The 14310-nt window shown below is 41.7% G+C and overlaps 1 protein-coding gene across 1 annotated transcript in view; it reads left to right on the top strand.

Moving 5' to 3' along the window:
* The first annotated feature begins 695 nt into the window (after positions 1 to 695).
* Positions 696 to 14310, top strand: part of LOC126109777 (uncharacterized) — a 51650-nt gene continuing 38035 nt past the window's right edge. Inside the window, exon 1 of the mRNA XM_049914833.1 lies at positions 696 to 1106. The gene's annotated coding sequence lies outside the window, so the exon portion shown is untranslated. The remainder of the gene's footprint in view (positions 1107 to 14310) is intronic.

The following is a 14310-nucleotide window of genomic DNA, read 5'->3' as shown; positions in this document are numbered from 1 at the left end:
AAGAGTGATGTGGACTTGGAAAGACATCTTAGCACAGAAAAACATAGGATGATATGAGCCAAATCACGTCTGCCTCACTGCTAGATTTTGTTACTATAAAACAGACGTCCGTAGTTCGATACGTTCAAGCCACACAACCAAACTGGCATACCACGTAATTTTGCACCACCTTTCGCACAAATCGACTCCTCTTTCCTGGCATACTGAAATAAAGCAATAGATGCAATCAAATCGAACGTTACGTATAAATCGAGAATCACACTTGTAACTTCATTTGCATGTTTACTCATAAACTATTTATGGCATATATTATCATGACACAGTTCGATTCTAATCCCATTGACAATTTCAGACATGTGCTGCCATCTGTGAGTAAGATGTAGAACTTTTTGCATTCCGTAAGAATCGTGCCATCGCAGACTTGAATGAATCGTGAACGAATCGTAGGAATCGATTCGCAATGTGAGACTGAATCGTAGGAATCGAATCGGGAAAAAGAATCGTGTTGTCCAACTCTATGCCTTAGCACTGACGATTTTACCGCCAGTTCGAGCGTCTGTCGTAACTGCAGCCGCAGTGGGTGGTTGGCGTGGAAGAGGGGAGGGGATTCACTGTGCAGTGCTGGCAACCTCTGCCGCACGCGCTCTAGGCGACAAACGTGATTTCTGCCCCGGGACGCGCAAGGAGAACTTAATGAAACGGCGTGTATAGCGCGTATACGTTTTTCTCCTTGCTGATCGATGTTCTTTGCTTGTTTTGCGTGTTAGTTAGCAGTTACAAAACCCGAGGAAGCGACTACAGTATATCGATAGCGCTGGCGGGCGACACGCAACTGTGGAGTGGCAACAGTGGTGGGTGCGTCCGGCGCTGCATTTTTTTACAAGTAGGCTCACTTACAGATAGCACGGAGAACGTTTCACGATCGCTAACGGAACTGATTGCAAGTGACGCCTTGTAATATCGCTGCAGATAATACTCCGAGAGTTTGCGCTTCTGTTAAGCACGTAGAGTTGGACACAGATACGGAGAACTACCAGTTAAGTGCCGAGTGACCAGCTGGGGCTAATTTTAACAACTGCATACGGAGCCACTCCCGTCTATTTCAGGTAAGTCTGGCCTCGCTCGTTCATACAGTCGAAGATCCGATTTGTAACAAGTGTCTTTGCGTGTGAACTTCCTTCATTAGCTGGTGCAGTAGATTTCGGAAAAATCAAGCCGCGAAAACAGTAACTCCACTGGAAATAGTCACCTACACGAGTACCGTTTGCAGCTTAAAATCATATAATGGCCCTAGGCACTAAACGACCATTTCTGTTTTTCTGTATGCGTGTTTGCGTTTCGGATGTGAAGCCCAATTTACGAAAACTACAGTAGTGAAAATGTGTAAAAAACGTAGGCCAAACAAATTACTTCTTGTAGTTTTCCACATTAGACAGGCAAATAAACAATTTATGCACTTTATAATGTTTAGCGGTTTATAGTGCAATGTGGATAAACGTTATTGGCAGAACCGATTTCGTTGTACTACTTTGTACTGCAATTCCATCTAGTGCAAAATCGTTGCGTAATGCATACAGTGCGTGCTCCAGATCTCCGATAACGATTCGCGAAAGCTTGCGAATTAATAGTAAACGACCACACTCATACACACCATTCATCTAATTTATCGTCCGTTTTCTCAGAAAAAAAGAAACATTTGAGGTATCAAAAAAACGTTTACATATTAGACATGAGCGCATTACAGGAAGTGACAAGCAGCTGTGTCAAAGTTTGACTTTCATACTTTATCGGTAATACAAACTGCAAGATATGTTTGTACGGGTCCGAAATTCGTGCATTGTTTGGGTGCCTGATAAACGTTTCAGCGCAGTTTATTTTCCATTATGTGTAAAGATAAGTTCATAGTAAATAACTGACCCCAGGAACGTCATTTGCGAATATACTTGAATGTATTTAATAACAGAAAGTCGTCACCAAGCAGTGTGTAACAATTTCTTTCACAACTTCGCACGTGTTTCGTAGGTGAAAACAAATTTCCGTAGACTACGTTACTGATAATTTGTAACTCGTAGGAAGGCTGTAGGATAAAGAAATTGCGTCACTTGCGTTTTCACATTACGCAGAATCGCAGATACCAGAAGCAACAGACGACTTTTGTTATCTTTACCTGTCTGCACTGTAATGTAGATAAGTGACGGATTACATAGCACAAATTTCTCTGTGCAAACATATAACTGTGACGTACAAATTTCGTGTACGTAAATTTCTCTTCGAATCCGGAATAACGAATCCTTGCAAATACGCAGTAAATGCTTCTGCACATATACATCATGTCTGTTATTTTACGCAAGTTTTTCACGGAAAAATAACATTTCGGTTGTCACGTATTTTCTTACGAAAATTAAATCACAAACGCAAGTTAGCAGTCTATTCAGCACAATGGCAAAAATGGTTGATACAGGTACGTTTTCATTGTAGGTAGGCGCTGAAGCAACGTACGATTTTCTTATCCGCATTAATGTACAGTATATTGTAGTTTGTATAAGTGATAAATTTCGAAGTACTACTACTTTGGATCCAACGCAAAACTGAGTCGTATTACACAGACAGAAGCCGTGCGATTTTTCTGTATATCATAGCAACCGCCAAATATTTAAAACTTTTTCTCGCAAATGACGTTCCTACGGTCAGTTATTTATTATGAACGTACGCACACTGCAGTGAACATAATGGAAAATAAATTGCATTGTAACGTTAATCAGGTACCCAAACAATGCTCGAATTTCGGATCCAAACAAATATATATTACAGTTTGTGTTAACGATAAAGTGTGAAGTCAGACATTGGCATAGCTACTTTTCACTTCCTGTAATGCGAATGTACAGTTTTTTCTGATGCTTTTTCTCTTTTCTCTTTTGAATATTTTTCAATGAGCTTTCTCTGTTTCTGCTTATATATTATGAATGTACGCACACTGCAGTGAACATAATGGAAAATAAATTGCATTGTAACGTTAATCAGGTACCCAAACAATGCTCGAATTTCGGATCCAAACAAATATATATTACAGTTTGTGTTAATGATAAAGTGTGAAGTCAGACATTGGCATAGCTACTCTTCACTTCCTGTAATGCGAATGTACAGTTTTTTCTGATGCTTTTTCTCTTTTCTCTTTTGAATATTTTTCAATGAGCTTTCTCTGTTTCTGCTTATACATTATGAACGTACGCACACTGCAGTGAACATAATGGAAAATAAATTGCATTGTAACGTTAATCAGGTACCCAAACAATGCTCGAATTTCGGATCCAAACAAATATATATATTACAGTTTGTGTTAACGATAAAGTGTGAAGTCAGACATTGGCATAGCTACTTTTCACTTCCTGTAATGCGAATGTACAGTTTTTTCTGATGCTTTTCTCTTTTCTCTTTTGAATATTTTTCAATGAGCTTTCTCTGTTTCTGCTTATATATTATGAACGTACGCACACTGCAGTGAACATAATGGAAAATAAATTGCATTGTAACGTTAATCAGGTACCCAAACAATGCTCGAATTTCGGATCCAAACAAATATATATATTACAGTTTGTGTTAACGATAAAGTGTGAAGTCAGACATTGGCATAGCTACTCTTCACTTCCTGTAATGCGAATGTACAGTTTTTTCTGATGCTTTTTCTCTTTTCTCTTTTGAATATTTTTCAATGAGCTTTCTCTGTTTCTGCTTATATAGGGGTGCTAAGCATCTACAAAAACATTATACAGCAGTCCAAGAAAAAATAAGAGGTGAATAACAGGATACATAAAAAAATTGGAGTATAAATTCAAACTTAGTTATCGCTAAGTAACTAGAAAAACATTTCCCATTTTCTATTTTGTTTTAATATTTGACGGTAATGAAAGACGATGCCACCCATAAATTGCGAATAAGTCGGAAATCAACCTGCGCTGCCGCAGGGGACAACTCACTATTGTTGAATTTTTCAGGAGGAATAAAAATCATTTCACAGCTTTGGTTAGTAATGCAATGGTGAACTTCTTTCTGCCGTGTAAAACAGTTCATTTTCTTGAATGTGAAACGGTAATATTGCCTAATTTAAAACATATTTGTAGTTGCAATGGTGATTTTTATCGCCTATAGATGTCCTCTTACACCAATAAATCTGGAAACAAATATATTTTAAGTCTGTTACTTAAAATTACATGAAAGTAAGAACTGATAATTAATTAATGAACATGCCTTTGTAGGGAGCAGTATTAAGCAGAAAATGATTTATTACCCAAAAAATTTATATTATGAAGGATATTTAAATGATAACCAAATAACTTGCTTTTGAACCTAAACCACTCAATGTATTTAATATTAACCCTTAAGCCTTCACAAAACAGCACTCATATTACAAAAGATGAGTTGTTCTAGCCACTTTTAAGTCATATTCGTCCACTTTTGTGGTGGACCACATTTTCAGACGATTAGAAAAGGCATGATACTGTGGATCTTTAATATACTTCATTAGTTTCCCAATACCATTTTTTCATGTTTTTAGGAATTTTTCTGCCATCTGTTTCTGTTTGATGAAGCCCAATATATGCTGTGGATCTTTGATATACTACATTAGTTACCAATATGTTTTTGTAATAACGGTAATAGCCACCCTCGGAACATTGTTAGAAAAAGGGCTAACGCAGCAGCAGATATCTTATGAAGAACACTGAACACTAATTTCGAAATATTTTCCAAGTCTTCTGTCTTATTTGTACAATTTAGCGCAGAGCCACTTGGCCGTTTTACACTAGCATATTTCTTTGTCAAAGTAGACAGTCAAATATTTATGTCAAAGCAATTTGATGGTGTAATCGGTTCAAATGGCTCTGAGCACTATGGGACTTAACTTCTGAGGTTATCTGTTGGGGTTTATGGGCGCTCAACATCGAGGTCATCAGCGCTTCTGAGGTCATCAGTCCCCTAGAACTTAGAACTACTTAAACCTAACTAACCTAAGGACCACACACACATCTATGCCCTAGGCAGGACGCGAACCTGCGACCATAGCGGTCGCACGGTTCCAGACTACAGCGCCTAGAACCGCTCGGCCACACCGGCCGGCACAGCCTAGAAAACGAAACCATTTACGCCATCAGACATTCATAGAATCGAAAGTGCTGAAGGTGATAATCTGGTAGGGTTTTCGCCTCACACGAAAGCACATGCGAGAATTGTAAATCCTTACCAGCAGTACTGGGGAATTTTTGGAATTGTTAATTTGCGGTAAGGCCTTATGGAACCAAACTGCTGAGGTCATCGGTCCCTAAGGCTGTACACTACTTAATCTAACTTAAACTAACTTACGCTATGGACAACACACACACACACACACACCCATGCCCGAGGGAGGACTCGAACCTCCGACGGGGGGAGCCGCACGAACCGTGACAAGGCGCCTAAGACCGCGCGGCTATCCCGCGCGGCGGGAATTTTTGAAGCTACCGCATAGGATGAACAAAGGTAGATCAACAGACGCTCTGGAAGAAAGTGAGATTTAAATCGTCTTCACTGAGCAATAGGAAGATATACGTAATGAACAAACCGACCACGTTTTTAAATTGTCGTCAACATTTACTCCAATGCAACACTATAGATTCACCCTTCTAGCTGTGTAAACACTCATTGTGATTTAGATACTCCATTCACGATTATACCGTTGTGTTTTCGATAACATACAGCGTGCCTTGTTCTAACGTGTACTAACTCTTAGGGCAGGGGTCGGCAAGTAGTTTTCAGTGGGGTTCGGATTCGGTGTAAAAATTTTTATGCAGTTCCACAAAAAAAAACTATTAATTAAAAGGTACAGTTTTATATTTTGTTTTAAAGTCGAGTTAGTTTCCAAAAAACGGGTAAACCAAGCAAAACAAGTAGTTCTCAGGTAATGTTGTAATATACTGAATGTGAGAAATTACATCGACGGTCTTGAGCCAGTTTTTTTTTCCTTTTTAAGTTCGGAGTAAGAGGGGTACAGCAAATGCGAAACAGGCCTATGTCTTCGAAGTGGGCGTCCGTCAACCCGGACCGATATATGTTCTTCGAAAAATTCATTTTCGAAACCGACGACTCGCATATTTATGTCGAACCAAACATAGTGGCCAGATTGATAACTACTCTCTTACAATTTTCATATTTTTCTGAAACATTTTTACCCCAAAATTGTTCAGTGTATTCAGCTTTATACATTCGCAAAGAAATATCTTCTTGCAAGTCGATTATCTCCACTTGAAGTGAAGACTTTGAAACGCTGAACAACTTAGCAGGCACATCAGTCCATTCTGCCGATACATCAACTTCGTAAGGAAATTTTAGCAATTGAGACAGCTTTCCAATTACTGCAAAGTCTTGAAATCTTGTAGCAAAATTCGTCCCTTACATCGGACAGAAATCTTACAAACACTGCAATGTCTTCTTCAGAGTTCTCTTTTTTATACTCAGGAATTGTTGGGAAATGAACAAATTCGTGCCTTGCAATATATTTTTTAAAAATATCCAGCTTACGACGAAAAGCAGACACGCTTTGTATCAGATCACATATTAATTTTCCATTCCCTTGTAACTCTATGTTGAGCGCATTTAAGTATTTCAGAATATCCTTCAGAAAAGCCATAGCTAGCATATTGCTCTCGTTTGTTATGAACTCTGAGTGCTTCTTTACTCCCTGCGTATCCAAGATTTGCAAGAAGGTTACTTCTTCCTTTATTAGCCAGAAACGTTCAACAACTTGTCCTTTACTTAACCAACGAACATTGTTGTATTGCAGTAAGTCAGAATACACTGCATCACATTCTGAAAGAAACTTCTTGAACTTTCGATGTTGAAGAGAATCTCATAAAATTAATCAAATACACCAAGCTGTCCACTACTTCTTTCAGTGTATCACTGAGTTCCCAGAATGAGATTTTCACTCTGCAGCGGAGTGTACGCTGATATGAAACTTCCTGGCAGATTAAAACTGTGTGCCCAACCGAAACTCGACTCGGGACCTTTGCCTTTCGCGGGCAAGGAAGTTTCATATCAGCGCACACTCCGCTGCAGAGTGAAAATCTCATTCTGGAAACATTCCCCAGGCTGTGGCTAAGCCATGTCTCCGCAGTATCCTTTCTTTCAGGAGTGCTAGTTCTGCAAGGTTCGCAGGAGAGCTTCTGTAAAGTTTGAAAGGTAGGAGACTAGATACTGGCAGAAGTAAAGCTGTGAGGACCGGGCGTGAGTCTTGCTTCGGTAGCTCAGATGGTAGAGCACTTGCCCGCGAAAGGCAAAGGTCCCGAGTTCGAGTCTCGGTCGGGCACACAGATTTAATCTGCCAGGAAGTACCACTGAGTTTTTCTCAAAGGGCAGTCTGATGAATTACACACTGATACGACAGTAGACCTGGATTCTGATCCCTGATTTTCTTTACTACACCTTTTTCTATGCCAATCACCGCTGAGGCGCCGTCAGTTGAAAGTGACACTATTTTATCAGAACGAATGTTGGAATTATTAATAAATTCGTCAGTAGCTTTGAATAAATCTTCTCCTCGAGTGTTACCTTTCAAAGGCATTATTGCGAGCAATTCTTCCCTCAGTATCTTATTTTGAATGTCGAAAAATCTCACGAAAATAGATATTTGTTCATCGTCAACAACGTCACATGATTCGTCACGTGCAATGGCGTAGCACGGTGCCTTTTCCAAAAGTTCAAGCAGAGTGCTTTTAATGTCAGTAGCTAAAATTTCCGTTCTTCTTATATTACTTCTTGCCGACATTATAATACATTGAATTGCAGCGACAACATCCTTTTTTTCTTCAAAAATTGCCGAGGCTACTTCCAACATACATTCTTCCATTATTTCAGAATCTGAAAATGATTGTTGGTGTTTACTAAGTGTCCAGTACACACGTAACGCTGCTTCTGCCGATTTTTCTAGCTCACTCGTGCAGCGAAAAAGCAGTTTCGTGCTTTTTTCGTAAGAAGTGAGATATTCCTGTAATTTATATTTACATTTTATCGTGATACGTTTACAGAGAAGTTATACATATCACATTTATACACTACTGGCCACTAAAATTGCCAAACCACGAGTGCTACAAACGCGATATTTAACCGACAGGAAGAAGATGTTGTGATATGCAAATGATTAGATTTTCAGGGCATTCACACAAGGTTGGCGCCAGTGGCGACACCTACAACGTGCTGACATGAGGAAAGTTTCCAACCGATTTCTCATACACAAACAGCAGTTGACCGGCGTTGCCTGGTGAAACGTTGTTGTGATGCCTCGTGTAAGGAGGAGAAATGCGTACCAACAAGTTTCCGACTTTGATAAAGGTCGGATTGTAGCCTATCACTATTGGGGTTTATCGTATCGCGACATTGCTGGTCGCGTTGGTCGAGATCCAATGACTGTTAGCAGAATATGGAATCGGTAGGTTCAGGAGGTTAATACGGAACGCCGCGTTGGATCCCAACGGCCTCGTATCACTAGCAGTCGAGATGACAGGCATCTTATCCACATGGCTGTAACGGATCGTGCAGCCACGTCTCGATCCCTGAGTCAACAGATGGGGACGTTTGCAAGACAACAACCATCTGCACGGACAGTTCGACGACGTTTGCAGCAGCATGGACTATCAGCTTGGAGACCATGGCTGCGGTTACCCTTGACGCTGCATCACAGACGGGAGCGCCTGCGATGGTGTACTCAATGATGGATCTGGGTGCACGAATGGCAAAACGTCATTTTTTCGGATGAATCCAGGTTCTGTTTACAGCATCATGATGGTCGCATTCGTGTTTGGCGACATCGCGGTGAACACACATTAGAACCGTATATTCGTCATCGCCATACTGGCGTATCACCCGGAGTGATGGTAAGGGGTACCATTGGTTACACGCCTCGGTCACCTCTTGTTCGCATCGACGGCATTTTGAACAGTGGACGTTACATTTCAGATGTGTTACGACTCGTGGCTCTACCCTTCATTCCATCCCTGCGAAACCCTGCATTTCAGCAGGATAATGCACGACCGCATGTTGAAGGTCCTGCACGGGCCTTTCTGGATACAGAAAATGTTCGACTGCTGCCCTGGCCAGCACATTCTCCAGGTCTCTCACCAACTGAAAACGTCTGGTCAATGGTGGTCGAGCAACTGGCTCGTCACAATACGCCAGTCACTACTCTTGATGCACTGTGGTATCGTGTTGAAGCTGCATGGGCAGCAGTACATGTACACGCCATCCAAGCTCTGTTTGACTCAATGCACAGGCTTATCAAGGCCGTTGTTACGGCCAGAGGTGGTTGTTCTGGGTACTGATTTCTGAAGTTCTATGCACCCAAATTGCGTCAAAATGTAATCACATGTTAGTTCTAGTATAACATATTTGTCCAATGATTTCCCCGTTTATCATCTGCATTTCTTCTTAGTGTAGCAATTTTAATGGCCAGGAGTGTACATTATCCAATTGAAATGTATTACCTTTAGTTTTTCTTTACGAGCCTCACTGCCAAGAGGAACATTTTTGTGGAATTGGCGATGAGTTGTTTCATAGTGTCGCTTTAAATTGCCACTTTTAATAACAGCGACAGTTTTACTACATATTAAGCAAACTGGAACCGCTTGAGGCCTACCAGGCAGGGTAAACCAATATTGCTCAGTCCATTCAGTCAAAACTCTCCTATTTTCAGTGTCCTCTTTTCGCCTTTTAGGACCCATCATTAATGTAGGTATGTGTGTACGAAAAGGTTTTTCACGCGACAAATTGTAAAACAAATGAATAAAGTTCACAGTACATTAAAACTTATTCATGGTTTTTGCACTGACAAAGGACTGTCCCCACCGCAGCCCCCTCAGATTTTGTGGTAAGATGAAAGCAGATCAAGCATGTAAACAGGAAGGGGATGTAATGAACTGTGAAAAAAGAAGCAAAATACTAATGGTGACGGGTCCAAGGTCATGATGTGCAACATCGAGGGAATGACAACAACCATGGCGTCGAGGTTATGGGGTCACTGTACTGGACTGCAAGGCAGCAGATCAGCGTTCAAATCTCCCTCGTGCCCATTTATTTATTTATTTATTTCACAAAATTATGAAATTTCACCCCGGTCACTGACGTGTCTGTTCTCTCGTTGCGCGTACAGATAGTTTGTGTTACTCCTTCAAAGCTATACAGGACAGATGGATCAGCCATTGTACAACTTTTATGTAGGAGTGGACATGTCTACCACGCCTGCAGGTTCCACACGTCTTGGGCAACGACTAGATGTGTTTCACTTTAGACAAGTGAAATACGTCGCGAAAATATTCTAAGATTTGGTAAAGCTGCGCAGATACGAAAAAAGCAGTATTGTTTACGGGATCGTGCGTCTATTATCGAAGTCGAAGCACTCACATAAAGGGTGGTCCAGTGATAGGAACCGGCCCAAATATCTCACGAAATAAGCATCAAATAAAAAAACTACAAAGAACGAAACTCGTCTACCTTGAAGGGGGAAACCAGATGGCGCTATGGTTGGCCCGCTAGATCGCGCTGCCATAGGTCAAACGGATATCAACTGCGTTGTTTTAAAAATGGAACCCCCATTTTTTTTCATATCCGTGTAGTACGGAAAGAAATATCTATGTTTTAGTTGAACCACTTTTTTCGATTTGTCATAGATGGCGCTGTAATAGTCACGTGGTATCACGTAACATTCCACCAGTGCGGACGGTATTTGCTTCGTGATACTTTACCCGTGTTAAAATGCACCGTTTATCAATTGCGGAAAAGATCGATATCGTGTTGATGTATGGCTATTGTGATGAAAATGCCCAAGGCGCGTGTGCTATGTATGCTGCTCGGTGTCCTGGACGACATCATCGAAGTGTCGGGACCGTTCGCCAGATAGTTACGTTATTTAAGGAAACAGGAAGTATTCATCCACATGTGAAACGTGAACCACGACCTGCTACAAATGATTATGCCCAAGCAGGTGTTTTAGCTGCTATCGCGGCTAATCCGCACATCAGTGGCAGACAAATTGCGCGAGAATAAGGAATCTCAAAAACGTCGGTATTGAGAATGCTACATCAACATGCATTGCACCTGTACCATGTTTCTATGCACCAGGAATTGCATGGCGACGAGTTTGAACGTCGTGTACAGTTCTGCTACTGGGCACAAGAAAAATTACGGACGATGGCAGATTTTTTGCACGCGTTCTATTTAGCGACGAAGCGTCATTCACCAACAGCGGTAACGTAATCGGCGGAAAATTCACGATGGCTGCGACAAGTGGAACATCAGCGACCTTGGCGGGTTAGTGTATGGTGCGGTATTATGGGAGGAAGGATAATTCGCCCCCATTTTATCGATGGTAATCTAAATGATGCAATGTATGCTGATTTCTTACGTAATATTCTACCGATGTTACTACAAGATGTTCCACTGCATGACAGAAAGGCGAAGTACTACCAACATGATGGATGTCCGGTACAGCTCGCGTGCGGTAGAAGCGGTATTGAATAGCGTATTTCATGACAGGTGGATTGGTCGTCGAAGCACCATACCGTGGCCCGCACGTTCACCGGATCTGACGTCCCCGGATTTCTTTCTGTGGGGAAAGTTGAAGGATATTTGCTATCGTGATCCATCGACAACGCCTGACAACATGCGTCAGCGCATTGTCAATGCATGTGCGAACATTACGGAAGGCGAACTACTCGCTGTTGAGAGGAATGTCGTTACACGTATTGCCGAATGCATTAAAGTTGACGGACATCATTTTGAACATTTATTGCACTTATGTACTATTTCCAGGTAATCACACTGTAGCAGCATGCGTTCTCCAAAGCTACATGTATCACATTGGAACAAGCAAAATAAAATGTTCAAACGTACCTACGTTCTGTATTTTAATTTAAAAAACCTACCTGCTACCAAATGTTCGTCTAAAATTGTGAGCCGTATGTTTGTGGTTATTACAGCGCCATCTGTCACAAAGCGAAAAAAGCGGTTCAACTAAATCATTCATATTTTTTTACGTACTACACGAATGTGTAATAAAAAATGGGGGTTCCTATTTAAAACAAAAAAATAAAACGCAGTTGATGTCCGTTTCACGTATGGCAGCACCATCTAGGGGGCCAACCATAGCAGCATCAGCTTTCCGCCTTCAATGTATACAAGTTTCGTTCTTTGTAGTTTTTTCGTTTGACGCTTATTTCGTGAGATATTTGGCCCAATCACTATCAATGGACCACCCTGTATACGGAAGTGACGTAAGTAATAAGGTAGTGATAAGCAATAGTGTTGCGTATACAAGGTCTAAAAGTGCAGTGCATTGTCGGATATGTTATTTGTACTCAGATTACTGAGGTTCAAATGGCTCTGAGCACTATGCGACTTAACTTCTGAGGTCATCAGTCCCCTAGAACTTAGAACTAAAACCTAACTAACCTAAGGACATCCATGCCCAAGGCAGGATTCGAACCAGCGACCGTAACAGTCGCGCGGTTCCGGACTGAGCGCCTGGAACCGCTAGACCACCGCGGCCGGCAGATTACTGAGGTGAAAAGGTGTTACGGCCGAAGGACGGGAATTAAAAGACTTTGAAAGCGGAATGGTCGCTGGAGCTACACGCACTGTATTTTCCACAGTGATAATAATTATGTAATCCACTGTTACGATATTCCCAGTGTCAACAGTGTGCTGAGAATATGAATTGTCATACATTATCTCTCACAACAGACAACGCAGTGGCCGACGGCCTTTACTTAACTACCGGGAGAAGCGGCGTTTGCGGAGTGATGTCAGTGGTAACAGACAAGCAACGCTGCGCGGAATAACCGCAAAATCAATGCGGGAAAGGGCACGAAATTGACTGGGCTGGTGACCATATTGATTGGACCCTTGATGACTGAAAAACCGTGGCCTCGTCAGATGGGTCCCGATTTCAGATAATAAGAGCTGACGGTAGGGTCGCAGTGTGGCGCAGATCCTTCGAAGCCATGGACCCAAGTTGTCAACAACGCACTGTGCAAGCTGCTGGTGGCTCTGTAATAGTGTGGGCTGTATTTACATCGAATGGACTGAATCTTCTGGTCCAACTGAACCTATCGTTGTTGTGGTCTTCAGTCCTGAGACTGCTTTGATGCAGCTCTCCATGCTACCCTATCCTGTGCAAGCTGCTTCATCTCCCAGTACCTACTGCAGCCTACATCCCTCTGAATCTGCTTAGTGTATTCATCTCTTGCTCTCCCTCAACGATTTTTACCCTCCACGCTGCCATCCAATACTAAATTGGTGTTCCCTTGATGCCTCACAACATATCCTACCAACCGATCCCTTCGTCTGGTCAAGTTGTGCCACAAACTCCTATTCTTCCTAATTCTATTCAATACCTCCTCATTAGTTACGTGATCTACCCATCTAATCTTAAAATTCTTCTGTAACACCACATTTCGAAAGCTTTTATTCTCTTCATGTCTAAACTATTTACCGTCCACGTTTCACTTCCATACACGACTACACTTCATACAAATACTTTCAGAAACCATCTCCTCAGAAACGCTTTCCTTGCCATTGCCAGTCTAAATTTTATATCCTCTCTACTTCGACCATCATCAGTTATTTTTCTCCCCAAATAGCAAAACTCTTTTCCTACTTTAAGTCTCTCGCTTCCTAATCTAATTCCCTCAGCATCACCCGACTTAATTCGACTACATTCCATTATCCTCGTTTTGCTTTTGTTGATGTTCATCTTCTGTCCTCCTTTCAAGACACTGTCCATTCCGTTCAGCCCGCATCTCGTGGTCGTGCGGTAGCGTTCTCGCTTCCCACGCCCGGGTTCCCGGTTTCGATTCCCGGCGGGGTCAGGGATTTTCTCTGCCTCGTGATGGCTGTGTGTTGTGTGCTGTCCTTAGGTTAGTTAGGTTTAAGTAGTTCTAAGTTCTAGGGGACTGATGACCATAGATGTTAAGTCCCATAGTGCTCAGAGCCATTTAAACCATTCCATTCCGTTCAACTGCTCTTCCAAGTCCTTTGCTGTCTCTGACAGAATTACAATGTCATCGGCGAACCTCATAGTTTTCATTTCTTCCCCATGGATTTTAATACCTACTCCGAATTTTTCTTTTGTTTCCTTTATTGCTTGCTCAATATACAAATTGAATAACATCGGGGAGAGGCTTCAACCCTGACTCACTCCCTTCCCAACCACTGCTTCCCTTTCACCTCCGTCGACTCTTATAACTGCCATCTGGTTTCTATATAAATCGTAAATAGCGTTTCGCTCCCTGT

This window comes from Schistocerca cancellata, chromosome 12 (genome assembly GCF_023864275.1).
Source record: "Schistocerca cancellata isolate TAMUIC-IGC-003103 chromosome 12, iqSchCanc2.1, whole genome shotgun sequence".
Classification (NCBI taxonomy): Eukaryota; Metazoa; Arthropoda; class Insecta; order Orthoptera; family Acrididae; genus Schistocerca; species Schistocerca cancellata.
This window is presented reverse-complemented; position numbering and strand designations above follow the sequence as displayed.